Genomic DNA, 18461 nt, shown 5'->3' with positions numbered 1-18461 from the left:
AAGGCTCTGGGTGGTCCAGCAAGCTAAAGAGACTAGTCACTATGATCTCAGGGTCTGAGGTTTAGAATCCCAGTTTGTTCTGCTTGCAATCAGCAGCCAGAGTCAGAGAGAGCTTGAATGGTTTTGCTTTCTTTGGGCACGTAGATGGCGATCTTTCTCTTGCCTCAACACTGCTAATGTAATGTTGGTCACCATAGGCATCTGATAGCTGATGTTTTGCAGACAGGATGAGTGGGTTGGGTAATTGGTCTTCCAAATTGGGGAGAAAATAGGATAAGATTAGAAATAAGTATAACACATTTTTTTATCAGCAGATACTTAAGTTTTTTAGAATTGGAATCCATATTGGAAATGAAAAAGAGTTATTACTGTTCTACCTAAAATTTTCCTTACTTAACTACCGTCGTTATTAGCACTAGATTTAATAGGTTTACTAATTAACAAGTTTCTTAGGTATGTTGGCTCTACGATAGTGAGATCACTGGTTTGATCCCCAGTGAGATGACGGCTGGAGTCTCAGAGAGCACATGCTAGCTTTCACCCTCCCAGAACTGGTGGCACTGACTGGTGTGATAAGGGGGGGTTCATTGACATTATATATAAATAGTAGAGATGAAGCAGAAATTAAAAGAGAGGGAGAGGAAAAGGTGAAAAAGAGTGAAAAGGATGGGGGTAAAAGTTAAAGGGTGATGCAGAAGTTTGTAATGAGGAGAGGAAGGCAGCAGACACACACTGGCTACGCAGTCTGGTTTTGTGGGGCAGAGCAGTTGTATGCAGACAGCTTGCTGAGGCTGCTGGTGTGTGTCAGCCTGTGGACGCCAGCAGAACGGCTGCGGCAAACACCCACACATGCAGCACACACACACACACACACACATGCACACCTACCCCCAGAGAGACGTCCTACAGCCGTCACATGCCACTGGCTCAGAGCAAACTCATAGCACAACCCTTTTCATTAGCCCAACCACTGGCACTACGAGCCCAGCTGGTCCCCTGTAGCCCCCACTGCCACAGCACACTCCACAACATCTGGTGCCAACCCTCAGTTCCAGAGAGACACAGAACACAGACAGAGAGAGATAGAGAGATAGAGAGAGAAGGGAACAGGGAAAATAGGAGAAAAAGAGGGATGCCAGAAAAAAACAGTAAAAAGTAATGGAGATAGAGAGTGAGAGAGAGAGAGGAGACAGATAGGAAGAAAGAGAGAGATGGATGAGAATATGCAAGAAAGCATTGAGGAAGTCACAAAAAGAGAACAATGACAGAAGGAAGAGAGAGTGATGCACACTGAAAAGGGGAATGAGAGAGCGAACAAGGAAATAAATAGGGTGGGAATAGAAATAAAGAAAGAACGAGAGAAAGTGAATGAGAATATTAGAGATAAAGAGAGAAAAGAATGGTAGAATAGAGAGAGGAAGGCAGTCAGTAAGAGGAAAAGGAAAAAAATAAGGAGAAACATCATTGAGAAAGAGCAGAAAAGCGAGAGTCAGACGGTGAATGAGAAGCCCAGAGAAAGAGTGGAGAGAACAAGAAAGAAAGATGCAAAGAAAAAACAAGGGGGTAAACACAGACAGATACAGAGAAAGAAAGACAAAGATAGACAGTAAAAGGAACAAGGAGAGAGAACTTTGAGAAATAGGAAGAAAGAGAGCAATGGAATAAATCTGAGACAAAAAAAGAGAACAATGGGAGAATGGAAAGAACGAGAGAGACATAAAGAGAAACAAAGAGAGAAGACAGGCATTAAATGAGTGAAAAGTGAAAAGACACTAAAATAATGAGGACAAGATCAGAAATTAAAAGAGAAAAGGAGTAGCAGATATAGATAGATAGATAGAGAGAGAGCGAGAGAGAGAAAGAAAGAGAAATAGAGACAGACAGCTAAAGCAGAGTAAGGAATGACACTGCTAAATGTTACAAAACTGCACTTATAAAAACCCCACGACACAACCCTGCAACACACCCAGACTCAAACACACAGCTAAAAAACTCAGAGCACAAGAGTGCAGCACCTGCAGTACAGTAAACACAAGAATAACCATCATGCTGTTCACATGGTAAACCAGACTTGCCTATACATGCACATATACATACATATAAATGTACATAACACTCAGATTTTACTTTTAGCTGTGAATGTAGAACACGCATACATGAGCTACAGCTAAATATTTATCTCTTCACACTAAGTGCTGCAGAAGTGATCCTCCAGTGAGTCTCCATTAAAGAATAAACACGCAATCTCCCCAACTCCCTCTTTCACCATCACCACCCCTCCAAACATCCTGCTCTGACAGATCATGAACCTCAAACTCCCCAAGTGTGTGAATGTAGCCTCTAAATCAGTGCAACTTCCACTCCTCTCAATCAGTAAAGGCCATGGTGCTCTGACTCCTAATAAAACACCCCGAAGTAAGAGTTCCCACATCAATTAAACAGTTCTACCCTTTTCTTTTATTTTCTATCATTTTTATTTTTTCTTGGATAATGTTTGAGTTATATAATGCCACACTTCTCACTACAGCAGAACTAATAAAAACAGATCAAGGCCTTGGATTCACAGAATATATTTCTTATCATGAAAGAGCTGTAATGCCAAACTGTAAAGCTGAGGTTGCAACTAGATTTTCAAAGCATATTTAGAGGTGGAATTTTAATGTAAGCTATTCTAAAAGTCATACCAATTAAAGCATTCCATAACACCTGCGTATAAGCTATTGTCTACATCAGAACCAGTGGCCAACAGTGTTCAGCTTTTATGCTGACAAATGTTGAATGTAAGGTCAATTACTGTCATTACTGTGGGACACTGCCTAACACAAGACACCAACAAGCGATTTAGCCAATATATTTGAATATCGAGAACAATATTATACCCTGAAATATCGAGCCATCTTACCAAACTCAAATTATCACATCAGGATACTACTGTTTTGCTGTTTTAAAACACTGTTCTCATTTCCCATTATATATCTACTAGAGACAGATTATATCTGTCCAATATCATTTATATTACTTTCTGGATTCTGGATATATTGAGATAATTGAAGTGCATTATTAGTATCATGACATTCTGGATCATTGACTTCTGTTACAAATCTGATAAAATTTCTTGTATTTTTAATATCTCAGTTAGGGGTGTGACATATCATATTGCATGCAATAATAACATTTAATTTTCATTTTGTTGCAGTAGTGTTTTCTTGAAATATTTTTTGTCATATCGCCAAAAGTTTCGTTATTGCGAAAATACCAATAAATATTGTGATATTATTTTAGGGCTATATCGCCCACCTCTTACTACGATACGATAAAATATTAGGATATTTTCCACCTCTACTGGAAATCCTATGGGAATCATTAAGTTAGCTCTGCTTTAACTTGTGTCCATCTCAGTGATTGTTCACACAGTTGTGTAGTTGAATATATGGACATGTGTAGACTGAACAACCAAGGTTGGCCCATTTTACACCACCATAGAAATCTAGCAAGTATAGCAATAATGCCCAATTTGTTTGGTTCAGGGTCTAAAGGCCCTGATCACAGAAATCTCTTTGTAAGTACAGACCATCACAATCAGTAAGCAATACAGGAGATTGCTGCATCTCTCCATTAACCCAGATCTGTTAGGCAAGGTGGAGGGGATGCCATGTTTTATCACATCCTCATTAACTCAATTGAGAATAAGCGGCCTCTCCAACAGACTCTCAAATCTTTCTGTCAGGATGATATATATATGCTGCCCGCCTGCCATCAGCCCGCCACCCAGTGATTGATGTGTTCCGTGCAGAAATCACCTTTAATAATTTAACCCGTGTTTTTCCGTGCTGGAGCAGAGCAGTGTAAAGTCCGTGACTGCTGCAGTGTGCATGACTGAGTTGGGAGGTCGGTACACTGAGAGTCTGACTTACAGACACACACAGAGATAAGATCAAAGCTATGCACTGCCTGAGCTGGACCTTCTTATTGATCTGCAATAAAATCATCGATTATGCAGTTCAATTCAGCCTCAGTCTTCCCTCATTAAATATGCAGTAACTGAGTGCATTCAGTATGATACATTATGAAGCTTTAACTGCATACAGTTGATTTTTTACAGTCTAATACATATATATAAATAAATTAAATCAAATGCTATTCATCTGCATTTTATTTTGGGATGGTATTACTTATTATAATTATAATCTATAACAATAATATTCACCGCCCCCCCCCAAGTGGTCCAGCGGGCTAAGTGCTGCCAATATGATCAGGAGATGAGATGGCCAGTTCGAATCCTGTTCATGTAGTTTGCCATCAGCTGCTGGAGCCCTAAGAATATGTTCACGGGGACTCGCAGTGAATTTGGATGTGATTTCTGCAGATCCAACCTGGCTGAAAAATGCTGTTAGCATTGTAGCTAACACAAGTTCTGTATCTCTCAGCTAGTCCAGAAAAGAAAGTGTGCCCTTAGTGGAGGTTCAAAGCATTGATCTTCTTCTTGACTATAAAAGTTGCCCACGAGCAGTAGTTTATAATTTTCCATGTGTTGCTTTATTATGTTATTAAAGCTTAAAAAGCCTGGCATAGCTTTGTTTCTGTGTGTATTTCACCAATGTATAGTTTTCCTAATTACATTTGCGTATTCAGAGTTTCTTTAAAAGAAATTCTAAATAGAGCCAAATGAAAGTAATCAAATGGAAAGTCAAGACGAATCACTGAATCGCTTCCTAAGGAAACATAATCAAACAATCAATCTGAGGTCAGTGATTTACACTCCCAGCCCGTACACTTGTTAATTTCTTTGTGTGCCAGAGCGCAAATGTGTTTGCGAATGTCTAGCCAGTACATAAATAATGAAATACACTGTCAGGAACTGAAGACAAACACTCTCCCATTACTCCTAGAGTAATAAATCTAAACAACCAAATCTAGTGCTCTTTTTTTCCCCTTAGCGAAGAACAGATCTTTGTCTTCTACCTGACATACTGGCCATAAGTCATGAACGGAACGATGCCCTGTGCTGTGCGGTAATGCCGCTCGCGCTGACCTCGCCGTGCTGGTGATGCCACTCGGCTTGAGCAGTGTGACCCCTGCAAGAACTCTGAGGTCAATAAGCTTAACTTGGTGTTTTTACTGCCCTGTGTGGATGGAGTGGAGTGTTGTTTTGAGGTGAAAATGGCTGCAGTGGAATGAGAAGACTGTGACAGGCTGATACGACCCCTCCCCCTCCCGCCGCTGCCCGCCTCTCCATGGCTGAAGTTAAGCCGCGGCTAAGCCTCCATCCGAATGCTCATATGAGTCAGGACATTATCCACTTACTGTTATTAATGTTGCTGTTCTCCAGAGAGCCTCCCAATACACCCTTTGCAACAGCTGTGTGGATGTGTGTGTTTGTGTGTGTGTGTGCATGTGTGTACATATGCGTGCAAGCACAGGCACAAAACCTATGCAGGGGGAACTGCGCTGGAGCATTATGACAGTGTGCCGTTTTAGTTTGATGTTAAGCATATTCTACCGGATTTTGCACACAATATTTATATAAAGTAATCATAAAAAAATTCATTTTGCTGGCAAATCCAGCTTTTCCTCATCAGTGAGGCTGTGCAATGCATAAGTGTGCACACACACACTCACACTTTAACACACACAGGCACAAAAGGAGATGGTGTGCGGAGGAGCAGTCAATTCTCTCATTCCCTTGCATTTCCAGCCCGCCTTCATTTAATTAGCAATTCAAAGATGTTCAGCTGAAGAGCTTGAGTGACCCCGTCAATTAAAACTGCACACAGCTGTCTCCTAGCCAGCCAGAGAAAGGGAAGAGATGAGAGACTGAAAAAGAAAGAGAGTGGTTTTAGATGATAGCCAAGGAACAGGTTTTGCACAAACAATGATTTCTGGAGCAGGTTGTTTGATGGACCCCCACTGTGACAGAGCAAAGAGGGCAAAAGCTTGTGAAAGCTCTGAATCTCCGTCAGCACTGAAGCCTTTAGAGTATCACCAACACAGCGAATCTCACCAAGCTGAAAAGACCAGCCTAGCTGTTGAAGCTGAATAGCGTTATGCTAGCATATCTATCGATTGATACATACATTTAGGCTGAGACGACTGTCGTACATCTCAATAGAATCATACTGCTGTCAAAAAATAGGGGCGTAGAAAATGAATTAATCAGGGGTTTGGCTCGGCTTTCTAAAGCCATCAATGCACGCTTTTAAGTTGTTAATACCCTGCAGTGCTGCAATGCACAATGTAGCGTATGGGCTTCTGGAAGCAGTCAGAAATTCCGAACTGTATCAGGAGAAAGTGCACATTAAACAGTGTACAAGAGCTGCATACAATGGCATTTAAATTACTGATATGCTAAAAGGGATCGAATAGCTGTATATAAATGGATAGCCATGAAATAAGAGTATAGCAGAGGCTTGGCTTAAGAAAACACCCACGTGCATATAAGTTGTGAGGTGTTAGCTTGTGATTGAGACTGAACTGGCACAGAGACATGAGCTTTTGAGTTAGCAGCTGGGTAGTGCTGCTAACCGGTCCGAGGCTGGCTAGCACTGCTAACCACAGCTGGCTATGCTGCAAACCAGGGCTGGGTAGCACTGCTAATTGGCTTTTCTTTTTAAGAATTACAGTTTTGTTTGCTTAGGCACTTTCCCCAGCTTTCCCAAAACATGGCGACACCCTCGCTCACTTCGATGTAGGCATCCTTTTTAGTGTTCCTTAATGACCCTTATAATCCAGTGCGCCTTATTAAAATAGACCAAAAAATAGACACTTGTTGACAGTGCGCCTTGTAAGCTTTAAGCTAAATGTATCCATGTATATTTACTTTAAATATATGCTCTCTTGTAACAGTTATTACCATTCTCCACTTTTCTCTGAAAAACAGAACTTCAAGCTGAAACACTCTGTTTGTCTGCACACTGAATACAGTAATCTTGTAACTGCACTTTTGCTAGGTTTGTACTACTACCATTATCCGTTTTTCTGCAGTGTACTCACTTTCTTTCTCCTCAACCCAATCCTCTCTCTCCGTCCTTTGCTTCCACATCTCACCCATTCTCCCTCGAGATGAATGTGTTTTCAGTGCAGAGTGCTTTCTGATGTCTTGAGCTGTGGGTGTGTGTTTTTTTTCTCTTTTTGCATGGAGTTTATTTGCCAAATGCACACCACACCACTCAACCATAACAAGCTACCAAAAGTTCCCACTCTCTTCCTGGAGCTTAGGGGCCCACAGCAGTAGCAGCGGCTTCAAAATCCTGGTAAGATCTATAATGCATGAACCGTGAATGAGTCAAAGTTATCTCATAGCTGTCAAACCCAGGTAACTTTTTGTACTGTGGTAGAAACACTCCTGTTCGTTTTAACAGTGTGCATGCAATACTTACACTTAGGCACCCGTACACATTATTCATACACTATTAAGATGCAAATAAACTTAATTGCAGAAATACAGACAGAAACTTGTTGAGATCTTTCGAGTTAGAGTGGAGAACAAAGCTTGGTTCCAGATTGCCCATGGACATTCCTAGCCAGAGCATGGATTTGTTAAAATCCATCTCTAGCTCACCACAAGATTTAAAATGGTTAACCCTGTTTACACCTGATCACCTGATTTGAGCCACATGCCCCTTGCAATAACTGAGTTAATCAGTTTAAACAGTCGTTTTTTCACCAGCTAGAACTTCCAAAGCTATTGACTTCCTCTACCTTTGAAGAAATGCATGAAGGCATGAAAAATTCAATTAGATTGAGGCAGAAACTGGAAATCGTTATGCATTCAGCCCTTTCCAGTTCTGTGCTAAACATTTGATTGCAGCGTAACAAGCAGTTTTGCATTTTCTGGCCCACACAGTAAATCAGATTTCAGTACAACTAACCAGAGAGAGAAACATTTGATTACTAAGTGTACACACATGTGGTTCAAATATAATCGTTTAGAATACAATCAGACACTAATAACACAAAGCAGGTGTACACTGATGAAGAGAGTTTGAAAGTGTTATAATGAACACAGCGATGTGAAACGTATTATAGTAAGCAATATGGCAAAAGTGTAGTGTAGTCTACATTATTTTGTATTTTGCGTATCATTACACACATTACACTTTACAGCATAATGCTGAGTAAAACATCCAGTGTTTAGAGGCTTTCTTTGATGTCGTTGTTTGTATGACATGTTACATGCTTTATGCATCCGTTTCAGTTATCTGTATTATGTATTAAATACCTCTGGACTGAACAGTTAGCAAATAGTAAAGCATATGGCATCCTCACCCACTGGGTCTGGTTATTCCCCCAGCCACCAGCGAGCAACTGGAGCTGCCACCAGCCTGGCTGCGGCGAGGGGCTTGCAGCTGACGGAGGGAGAAATGCTCAGCTCAGGGAAGAAGGACATAAGCGGATCTGCAGCTTTGATGAGAAGGCATTAAGAGACTCAACACAGCAAAGAGCAGGTGTGGGAGTGGGTGATAAGAGAGGCAGACATCAGTCGCAAAAGGCAAAACCCAAAAAGAGCTCCCCCCAACCGAAATAGCCTCACATCCGAGAGAGAAAAAAAGATGAGAGAGGGAGGAAAAAAGTCAGGAAAAATCTCTACGGAGGAAGAAGAGAGGCAGTGTGCGTGTGGGTGTGTCGCAGCGGCGGCGGCGAGAAAAGTACTTGAGGAAACAAAGTCATTTTCTGCAAACAGCTTATTAAAGAAAGGTCAATATGATAAATGAAGAGAGGCTGAAAGTGACATTGTAGCATTTCATTAATAAATTGCGCTTATAAAACAAGCAGCAAAGCGTTAACCTAATGTCTAACCATTCAACATTCATCTAGCACTGCCATAAACGAACATCAAACCCTTCAAGCAAATTAAAAATACAGCGGCATTAAAGCATCTTCCACTGCAGCGCAGAGATTTTTACCAGTGCTTTGGGTGGAGAAAGAGTGAAATATGAGGGAAATAAAAGTGGAGCGAACGCAATTATAGGCAACATCACATATTTGATTCCCCCCACGAGGCTGGAAGATGGAGAAATTTGTACTGCAACAGACCCAGCCCATCTCATTCACAGGCTCATTGCAAACCTTCTTTGTGGAGGCAATTAGCTACAATCAGTGTTTAATTGAGCAAACACAGAAGGATAGTGCTCAAACTGCTGGGCTTTACCGCTCTCACTCAGTCTAATTAAAATGCTCAGACGTGCCTGGTGCTCACTGCAAATGGTCATCGCATGGCGGTCGATGGAAACTCTTGTCATCATCCATCTCTCTTCTGAGTCTCTCTCTTTCGGTCTCTCTCTCTCCAAGCCCATCCCTTCCTCCCTCCCTCCATCCTCCATACGTATCTCAAACTGTTTTGATTGCTCTAATGCCCATCATGTTTTAAAATTCGCACTGCTGGAGAGTGGAAGCACTCTTATTAAGGCAGCTCCACAGCTTGCCTGGGTTCTAATTAGTCCCCAGAGGCATGAGGGGGTGCTTCCTTCGTTTTTTCCCCTCCAGTGCTGAACCTCTTCTAGGAAACCGACAGTCAAAAGGTGTCTCAAAATAATCTCTGCAATATGCGCTGAAAGCAACCTGAGCGCCGTTTGTTTACGCGCCGCACAACCGTTCTGAAAGCAACTGTCAAGCTGCTAGTAAACAAATCCTATTTTTTTTCCCCCTTTTTTTCTTCATTCTGGACGAGGATTAGAAACAGAACGTATTCCATATTGGTGCACTCTGAAGAGAAACGCCAGGTAGTATTTCCATTCTACCCATGTAGATCATTTGCAGAACAATCATGGGAGAGCTTGCCCCAAATCCCCACAGTGTTAACGTCATCTCTGTGCAACTTGCTGAGAAAGCGCTCAAAGTGGCACTGGCTTTGCCGCCCGACAATGGTTTTTTGTAATCTCATAACACAGTTTCTCTCTGCAGAATACAAAAATTATACCAGTGCATTAGTTAGAGCGGAACATGAGAGAAATGAAGTCTGAAGGAATGCAATTAGGTACAACATCAAATATCTGATTTCCCCCACAAGGCTGAAAGATGGAGAAACTGAGGCTGCGGAAGTCCCAGCACTCCTCATCCACAGGCTCATTTCAGGCATTTTTCGCAGATGTAATTAGCTACAATCAGTCTTTAATTGACAATAATGATGTTAGCATTATAACACTGAAACAGGCCAGATTCAATAGAAAATTGAGTTTAACTGATTCATCAACTGGACCATCTCAGGTTTTTCTTTCTTTTTTCAAGGGCTGAGGCCACTCATTGTTGCAATCCTCATCGTTGATTAGAAAAACAAATTAATGTCTATAATCTGCATTATTTAGAAAGATGGCAGTGAAAATTCCCACTGTGACTGGGTCCCAAAACGCACACTAACACTGCAAATAGTGACTTAAGAATAGTGCACCACTCTAATAAGAGTGTTCATTAATGTAGTAAGTAAAGTACTGAAGTGTGTGGCATGGGACACAGGCATGAATTTCTCTAGAGAGCAAGCTGCGCCAATGTTGCTATACACAAGCACTTAAAGTGCTACATCCCGGAGGGCTTTATCAAGTGCTGAGTCTTCATCGCCCCACGCTGAAAGCCATTTCTGCACCAAGGCTATTATGATGATTTAAACTTGTACCATGCATTATTATCTAATACTGTTATTCAGCCATTTTATTGTTTTCTGTTTACTTTAACAGCCATGCGTAAAAAAAGAGAATATTAAGAATAGCTTAAACTCACATCAGAGTTTGTTTTTTGCATTGTGTCTAGTATTTATGTACAAATATTGATACTCAATTTCAGGTGAAGAAATTTTATGATGTAAAACAGAGGTAGAGACTTTTTTTTGCTGTCCTGAAATTCTGAAGTACATGCTACAGCTCTGGAAAAAAATAAGAGACCACTTAAAAATGATGAGTTTCTTTGATTTTACCAAATTGAAAACCTCTGGAATATAATCAAGAGGAAGATGGATGATCACAAGCCATCAAACCAAGCTGAACTGCTTGAATTTTTACACCAGGAGTGGCATAAGGTTATCTAAAAGCAGTGTGTAAGACTGGTGGAGGAGAACATGTCAAGATGCATGAAAACCAGGGTTATTCCACCAAATATTGATTTCTGAAAACTTAATGAATATGAACTTGATTTCTTTGCATTATCTGGTCTGAAAGCTTTACATGTTTTTACATGTTTTTGTGTTTTGTTTTTTTGCGATTTCTCATTTTTCTGCAAATAAATGCTCTAAATGACAATATTTTATTTGGAATTTGGGAGAAATGTCCGTAGAATAAAACAACAATGTTCATTTTACTTAAACATTTACCTATAAATAGCAAAATCAGAGTAACCGATTCAGAAACTGATCTTAAAAAGAAAACTGGTCTTAATTTTTCCAGAGCTGTATATATTTTTAACATTAATTCTTTTCATTATCATGGTTAAATAATTTTAATCAAGCACACATATGACCTCACAAAATATTTGTAGGATAATCAATAAATCAGCCACTAAATTATCCGACTAATAAAACAAAAAATGCTAAATTAATCAAGAAAAGAAAATAATCAATAGGCACATCTCTGTTTTTCTCTGAAAAGAGATGACTTGTAAATGTTTTGTTTAATAAATCCATAAAGGTCTTCACAGTTATATTACTATTCTGACACTTTAAATGGCCTGTATTTAAGAACACCTCAATATCGGCTTTATATCAGTCATGGACCACTCTCTAAATATCGGCCCATCAGACCATAAAAAATCAATATTGGTCAACAACCATTTGCAGTCAAAAAAGAACCATTAAAATAATTCTTGCACATCAAAAAGAAAATCTCAAGTTCAAACAAAGCAGCATTTGTGTTGTTCTTATTTCTCTTATTGTGGCTGCCAGTGGTAGAAACCTCTTCAAACCCCCGACCGCGGGTCCCACAGCAAGATGCTTCTGAGAGCCTGTGATTAACAACAACAACCAAGCAAACACAAAGGCTGGGCTGCACTTACCAGCACTCACTCTTGCTTTGCCAACTCAAGTATTTCATTAATGATTATCTAGTCAGATACAACTGAAAAAAAAATCTCAGCCACAGCCCACTGAAGAATATCAGTGTATCTGCTACATTGCGGCACTGAATTTGGCCAGTGGATGGATATGTATAATGACAGCCATGTACTAGCAATGGTAAACTACAATAACCGGGCACTGTCATGACTTACTACAGATAGATGTTGTGTACCTTGCGAAAAATGATACAGGCACACAGGAAAAAGTATACTTTTGCAGTACTGCTGTTTCCTGTCATACCAAATGGTAAAAGCCAGGAAAAAAGTGTAAACATTTGCCACAAGTTTGAACAAAATACTTAAAAGTCATGTTGTGTCTTCTGTTGTATTCCGTGATGTTGAATGCTGATCCCTTTTACACACTGAATTCCTCTCTAGCTTCAAGTGCTGCTGAGTTAAAAGACCTCTGAGAGGAAAACAGTGTTTGTCAGTTGTCTACTCCCACCTCAGCTCCCAGTTTCTACACCATCAGTGTCTCAGTTAAATCATTTCCAATTAAAATCATACGGTCATGCCTTCAATATCTGGCTCTCCTGTCCTGCCTATACCTCATACACAGCTCTGGAAAAAATTAAGAGACCACTTCAGTTTCTGAACCAGTTTCTCTGATTTTGCTATTTATAAGTATATGTTTTTGTACAATGAACATTGTTGTGTTATTCTATTAAATAAAAATATTGTCATTTAGAGCATTTATTTGCAGAAAATGAGAAATGGCTGAAACAACAAAAAATATGCAGAGCTTTCAGACCTTAAATAATGCATATTTATAAAGTTTTAAGAGTTCACAAATCAATATTTGGCGGAATAACCCTGGTTTTTAATTACAATTTTCATGCATCTTAGCATTTTCTTCTCCACCAGTCTTACACACTGCTTTTGGATAACTTTATTCCACTCCTGGTGGAAAAATTAAGCAGTTCAGCTTGGTTTAATGGCAATGATTATTCATCTTCCTCTTGACTATATTCCATTCCATATTTTTTAAATTTGGAAAAACAAAGAAAAGTATTATTTTAAGTGGTCTCTAGTTTTTTCCCCAGAGTTGTGCAGCTCATTCAACATACTCATACGCATGTCCACAAACTAAATGCTGCGGACTATTGCATCACTCACTCACATTGCCCCTAATTACTGAGATTGCTTTCACCTTCTAACCTCCCTATTTATACCCTGGGTTTGTTTTGTTACTGTCAAAAATAGTTTGCTCTCCCTTGCTCTACTAAGAATTTCTTTTGTTTCCTTTTATTTTTCATCTATGAGCTTTTTTCACCTACTAAAATGTTTGACTTACCATTGTTTGTTGTGTACCAATCCTGTACCCTTTTTCTACAGTTCTGGAACTCCTTTTTTTTTTTTCATCTTTTTCAAGTTACTATTTTTGTAATCCACGCTTGTCTCATCAATGCCACACATTAACATTTTGAACTAATTTGAAATGACAAATAATTGTGCAGTAGCTCGTAAAATAGAATCATGTCTAGATTAGCAGTCACCTAAAGGTTAGCAGTCAAGCTAAAGATAAAATACATGCTGATGTCTCATCATATGCAACAAAAGTAGCATTGTACAGAAACACAGTAACTATAGTAATAGTTCTCTGAAAATTCCACTGCTTTTACTACATAGTAGTGTTTTGCTGTTGAGTTTAAACAGTGTGCTATTGCCTTCTTCAGGTCATGCTGGAAATCCAAAACTACTCTCTAAAATGGTAAAAAATATTTTATTTCTAGTAATTTTGGTGCATTTTTATTGGTCTATTCATCATGAAATGTTGACTTAATGTAAAGGTCACCCAGCAGATTCAAATCATGTCAAAGATGAAAAATGGAGATATAAGCATTTTGCCTGACAGGCAATGATTTGTTCACATGATATTACAGGTATTCAGGTTCAACCTTTAGATATTAAAAGTACACTTTAGGCTCCATAGTGGAATATTAATCTATGAGGCCTTATCATGTGAAAAACACAGGTTCAGTCCCCAGTGATGCTGCAGTCATGCACAGCACGATTGGCTTTGTGCTCTGGATGAGTCTTATGCATTTCCCATTCTCATTACAGTACAATGCTAACCTGCTATGACATTTGTAACATACAGTTACAGTATATAAGAGTGGACTAAATTACAGCAGTTAAAAAGCAGTAAAAAAAACTTTAAACCAGTCATGTTCTGTTAACTGTACAAGCTTCTGCCATTTTAATATCAAAGACCCTACGGTTAATTGCCTATAAGGTGATGATGGAACAGACCCCCTCCATACATGCACTTGCTCCTGAAGGCTTATGTTACCTCCTGGCTGCTGCGCTCCTCCAGTGAACGCCAACTAGCTTTGCCAAACATTGACACAAAGCAATCCAGACTGTTCACCTCCTAGTTCCCCAATAGAAGAACAAGCTACTAACTGCTGCCGGATCAGGAGCATCCATTGCTACCTTCCAGAACCTCCTAAAGACTGAGCTCTTGAAAGAGCACTTGCTCTTTAATTCTAGCTTCCTTCCATGACCCCCCTTCTCCTTTATTTATCCAAATATTACTCTTTTGGCCTCCTTCAGGCTGTGCTAAATGTTTTTATTTTTTGCCTTGGATCTTATTTCCTCTATTGTGTATGCATTTGTTTGGATAAAAGCGTCTGCTAAATGCAATGTAAAATAATGTAGTATCAGCCATGTGCATTTCTACAAAATTAATTGTAGTTTTTATAGTTATTTTGAGTTTCTTTTCTGCTATTTAAAAGGGTGTGATGATAAGGTGATTACAGATGTGGGCAAAGTGAAGATAAGTTAACATGAGATAATAAATGTCAAATCGGTGTACTTAAATTCTGAATTCTGAAAGTCCAATTCTGTCTCTGTGCATGCTTGCAGAATAGACACAGTTAAAAGGTTTGCCACTATGAAATATGGGTGGGGCTCAGGCAGTCACATGACATTGCCTACCATCTCTATTGCACATGATCTGACTTCAATATTTCCTCTACGACGCAAGTGCAATCAAGATGTCAGCTCCACTTTGCCCATCTTGGAATGCCAGTCAATGAGGATTTACTCTCCAGTCATATATACAGTTTTATATGGTCTTTTAACTGAGGTTGTCCATCTCAAGGCTGGTAAAATCATGTGACAAGAGGTCTACAGGTAGGGGTGGGGCTGGAAATGCTTTAGGTTGTAGAAACTTTGGGAAAATTAATGTTCTAGATACAAAAGCCTAAGAAACTCGACAGGAAATGCTGGCATGTGGATTTAGATTTATTATATTTGGATTTATTATATATAGAGGAAAGACCAGACCACAGTGCTGTTTGGCTTGTTTGGCTAACGTGAAAGTCAGCGCAGAGACTGAGCCGTGGGCATCTCTGAGTGTAATTACACTGCAGTGCGCACCACAGGGAAACTTTCATTACTGCGGCTGCCCTGAGGCCCTCCACACAGACAGACCTCACAGACACTCCACCACCCCGCCTTCCACTCCCAACACTGCATCCCGCTGCAGGGCCCAAAAGCTGCCCTGACCCGCGACTCTCCAGGGGGGCAACACACTGACTGCCCACTAAAATTCTCTGGCTCTCTTTCTCTCTGTGTGTCTCTCCGTTTCTCACATCTGCACCATCTCTGCTCCCCATTCTCATTTTGTCTGTTCTCTAATAGATTATTCTTCTTGCTCTTTCTATTAGCAATGAGTTGATCTGTTCTGAGCGGTTCAAAGCATACTCTAATCAACATACGGTCCTTTGTAAAAGCTATTTTAACCTATTTTGCTTTGTTTACACTACTGAAAGAAAACTGACATTATCTACAACTCGAGGCAGTGAGACACAATTGTGCACATACATATATCATAATGGATTTGGTATCGGCAGCAGACAGTAGCAGATACTGAATATTAAAAGACTGGCACACGAGTCTGAGGTATAAATACGTAAATGTGTGTAAATTAACTAGGCACTCCTATCCCAGTTATTTATGCAGAAATGTCCTATTTCATTCATACGTTTTAGATTTTACAGACGTCCTGAGATAAAATTACTTCTCCCACCAACTAATCCCATCTGAACAGGGCTTTAAGTAGTTATATCAGAAAGGGCATGAAGACATATGGTCAATTACACCTGCCAATTCTTATGTATTTTCTAAAGTTGTTCAGGACACATTCAGTCCTCACTTCTTTTGTTTCAGTGACGTCCATTTAAACTGTTTAATTGCACGGGCGACCTATTCTACTGGCCATACTTCTTCTTTACAGGGCCTAGACAAACTGTGTCAGCAATAATTGCAACTTAAAGTAGCTGAAGGGGAGTGCACAAACATTTGGGTACAGGTGTAGGTACCTAGGTTGAGGATGCATCAGAATGAAATGATCCCCAAACCAATTCACAAATGTACTTTTATTCATGTTACGCAGGTGTGAACCTGAAACTCAGGCTTTTGTCTCTACCTTATGACAAAACATAACGGTATGATTCAGTGCAGAAATGTGAAAACTGCAAAACATGAAATAAACAACTGTGATAGAATTACAAGTTGCACAGCTTCTCTTCTAAGCAACATCAGATAGTAACCCTCTGACGCTCTTTTCAAACCCTGAAACAGAATATATCAAATCTGAATCAGAGCTGAGCTTATTTCCCAAACAGCAGGAACGAGAATAAAAGGCAGATGAAGAGAACATGAGTGGGGGGAAAGTAGCTTGAACTGGATTTCATGTGGAGAGCAGGCAGATTTAAAATTCTTTAAGAAAAAGTAGAGGCCTCATTAGGGCTGAGTGAGAATACCCCTGCCATCCGCTCAGATGCCAACGCACTGATTAATATTGAAAAAAGACTTGGGCAAAAATAGATGATGAGCCCCGCAGGTTCATCATCATCAACAGAATTATATCCTGTGGTGCAATATGACCGAAAGCTGCATCCCACAATGCCGTGCAACACGTCCATGTGAGTTAGCATCAAGGAAACACAAGAGACATGCACGCATCATCCAGCCAGGAGAACATGACTAGTGGGAAGAGAGCCAGGGGCCCGGAGGAGTGGAGGAGGAGGCGGGAGCGAGAGTGAAGGATGTAGATATAAGTGTGCAAGTGAGCATGAGAGAGAGATAGAATGAGTGTGAAAAAAGTGGGGAAAGTGGTGAAAGAAGATGATAATCTAATCTCTATACACGTATAGTTAGCAATGGGCCTACTGTCCCAAATCCTGTTTGCGTTGTGTGCGTGCGTGTGTGCCTGTACGTGTGTTTGTATTTGCGTGCATGTTTGTTCAGGGGGGCTCACAAGGGAACAGACAGCTGGGGTCTATCCCCTACTCTTCCTCAGTAATCTCAATGCCCTTCACTGACCAGATTACTGGCCAGATGACAAGCACACTGACACTGCGCAGAAACAGCTGCTCACCGCAACTCCCTGCATTGCTCTGTTCTCTCAGCACTGGAGCCAGAACGGTCAGCTTCCTGCCCACAGTCCCCGCAGTCTCAACATCTGGACCAACGGACAAGTGAACATTAAGCACTGATGCAGAAGCCTTGGCCAACTGAGCAGAAATCTTCTTCTACCCTGTTAATTAGGGAAACTTGAGAAAGCATGGGAAGGTGACTACCTATTGATTTAATCGCCAGCTTCAGTCCAGCATGGGTTCTCCTAAAGAACAACCTTAAACACTCAGAGCTCAGCAGCATTGAGTATAATAGCTCACACCTATTGATGATATTGACCTACCTTGTTAAGCAAAATGTCTTGATGTGATTTAAAATATTGGTTTCAGAGTTAGGGATGGAAAGATTCACAATTCTGAATCTGAATCAATACAATTGAGTAGTGAAAACGTTCAATACGTTTTTCAATACTGCGAAAAAAAAGCAATGATGAAAAATGCACTGTTCTGTTTAGTATACCAACGTAATACTCTAGTTAACGGAATAACTAACCATGTGTGCATTCACAGCAAGTCTTATTGTAATAGAACGATATAGGACTTCACAATATTGGGAAAAAAATTACATTGAGATTTTTTTTGTGGTCGTTTTAAAAAAACATTTTTTACCAGATTCCTCCAGAAGTCAATGATCACAATAGTATTTAGTAATTAGTAATGCATTTCACAAATTAACAATACTTTGACTTTGCAATATTTTGTCCAAGTATGGTTAGCTAACTGTGCTGAAAAGCATCTCATCAATTTGCAACTGTGTCCACGTGGAAAAAACACACCTGCAATACAAAAGAGGCCACTAGACCCTTGCATCTAAACACATATAAATATATAATTCTATATTCTACATTCTCACAGACTTGCTCCAATTCACCCTCTTTTATCACTTTAAGCGCCAACGTTCAGCCTTCGCTTAAAGTTTCATGGTCGCTGGCTCTGCATTCCCAGTTGGATAGACCTTCTGCAGGGAGTTTGCAGGAGATGCATTAGTGGATAGTAGTGGAT

At 40.1% G+C, this 18461-nt stretch overlaps 1 protein-coding gene across 3 annotated transcripts in view; it reads right to left on the bottom strand.

Moving 5' to 3' along the window:
* Positions 1 to 18461, bottom strand: part of LOC103037096 (roundabout homolog 2) — a 143265-nt gene that overhangs the window by 95265 nt on the left and 29539 nt on the right. The gene's annotated exons all lie outside the window — the stretch shown is intronic.

This window comes from Astyanax mexicanus, chromosome 20 (genome assembly GCF_023375975.1).
Source record: "Astyanax mexicanus isolate ESR-SI-001 chromosome 20, AstMex3_surface, whole genome shotgun sequence".
Lineage (NCBI taxonomy): Eukaryota > Metazoa > Chordata > Actinopteri > Characiformes > Acestrorhamphidae > Astyanax > Astyanax mexicanus.
The sequence above is the reverse complement of the archived record's forward strand: the minus strand, read 5'-3'. Positions and strand labels throughout refer to the sequence as shown.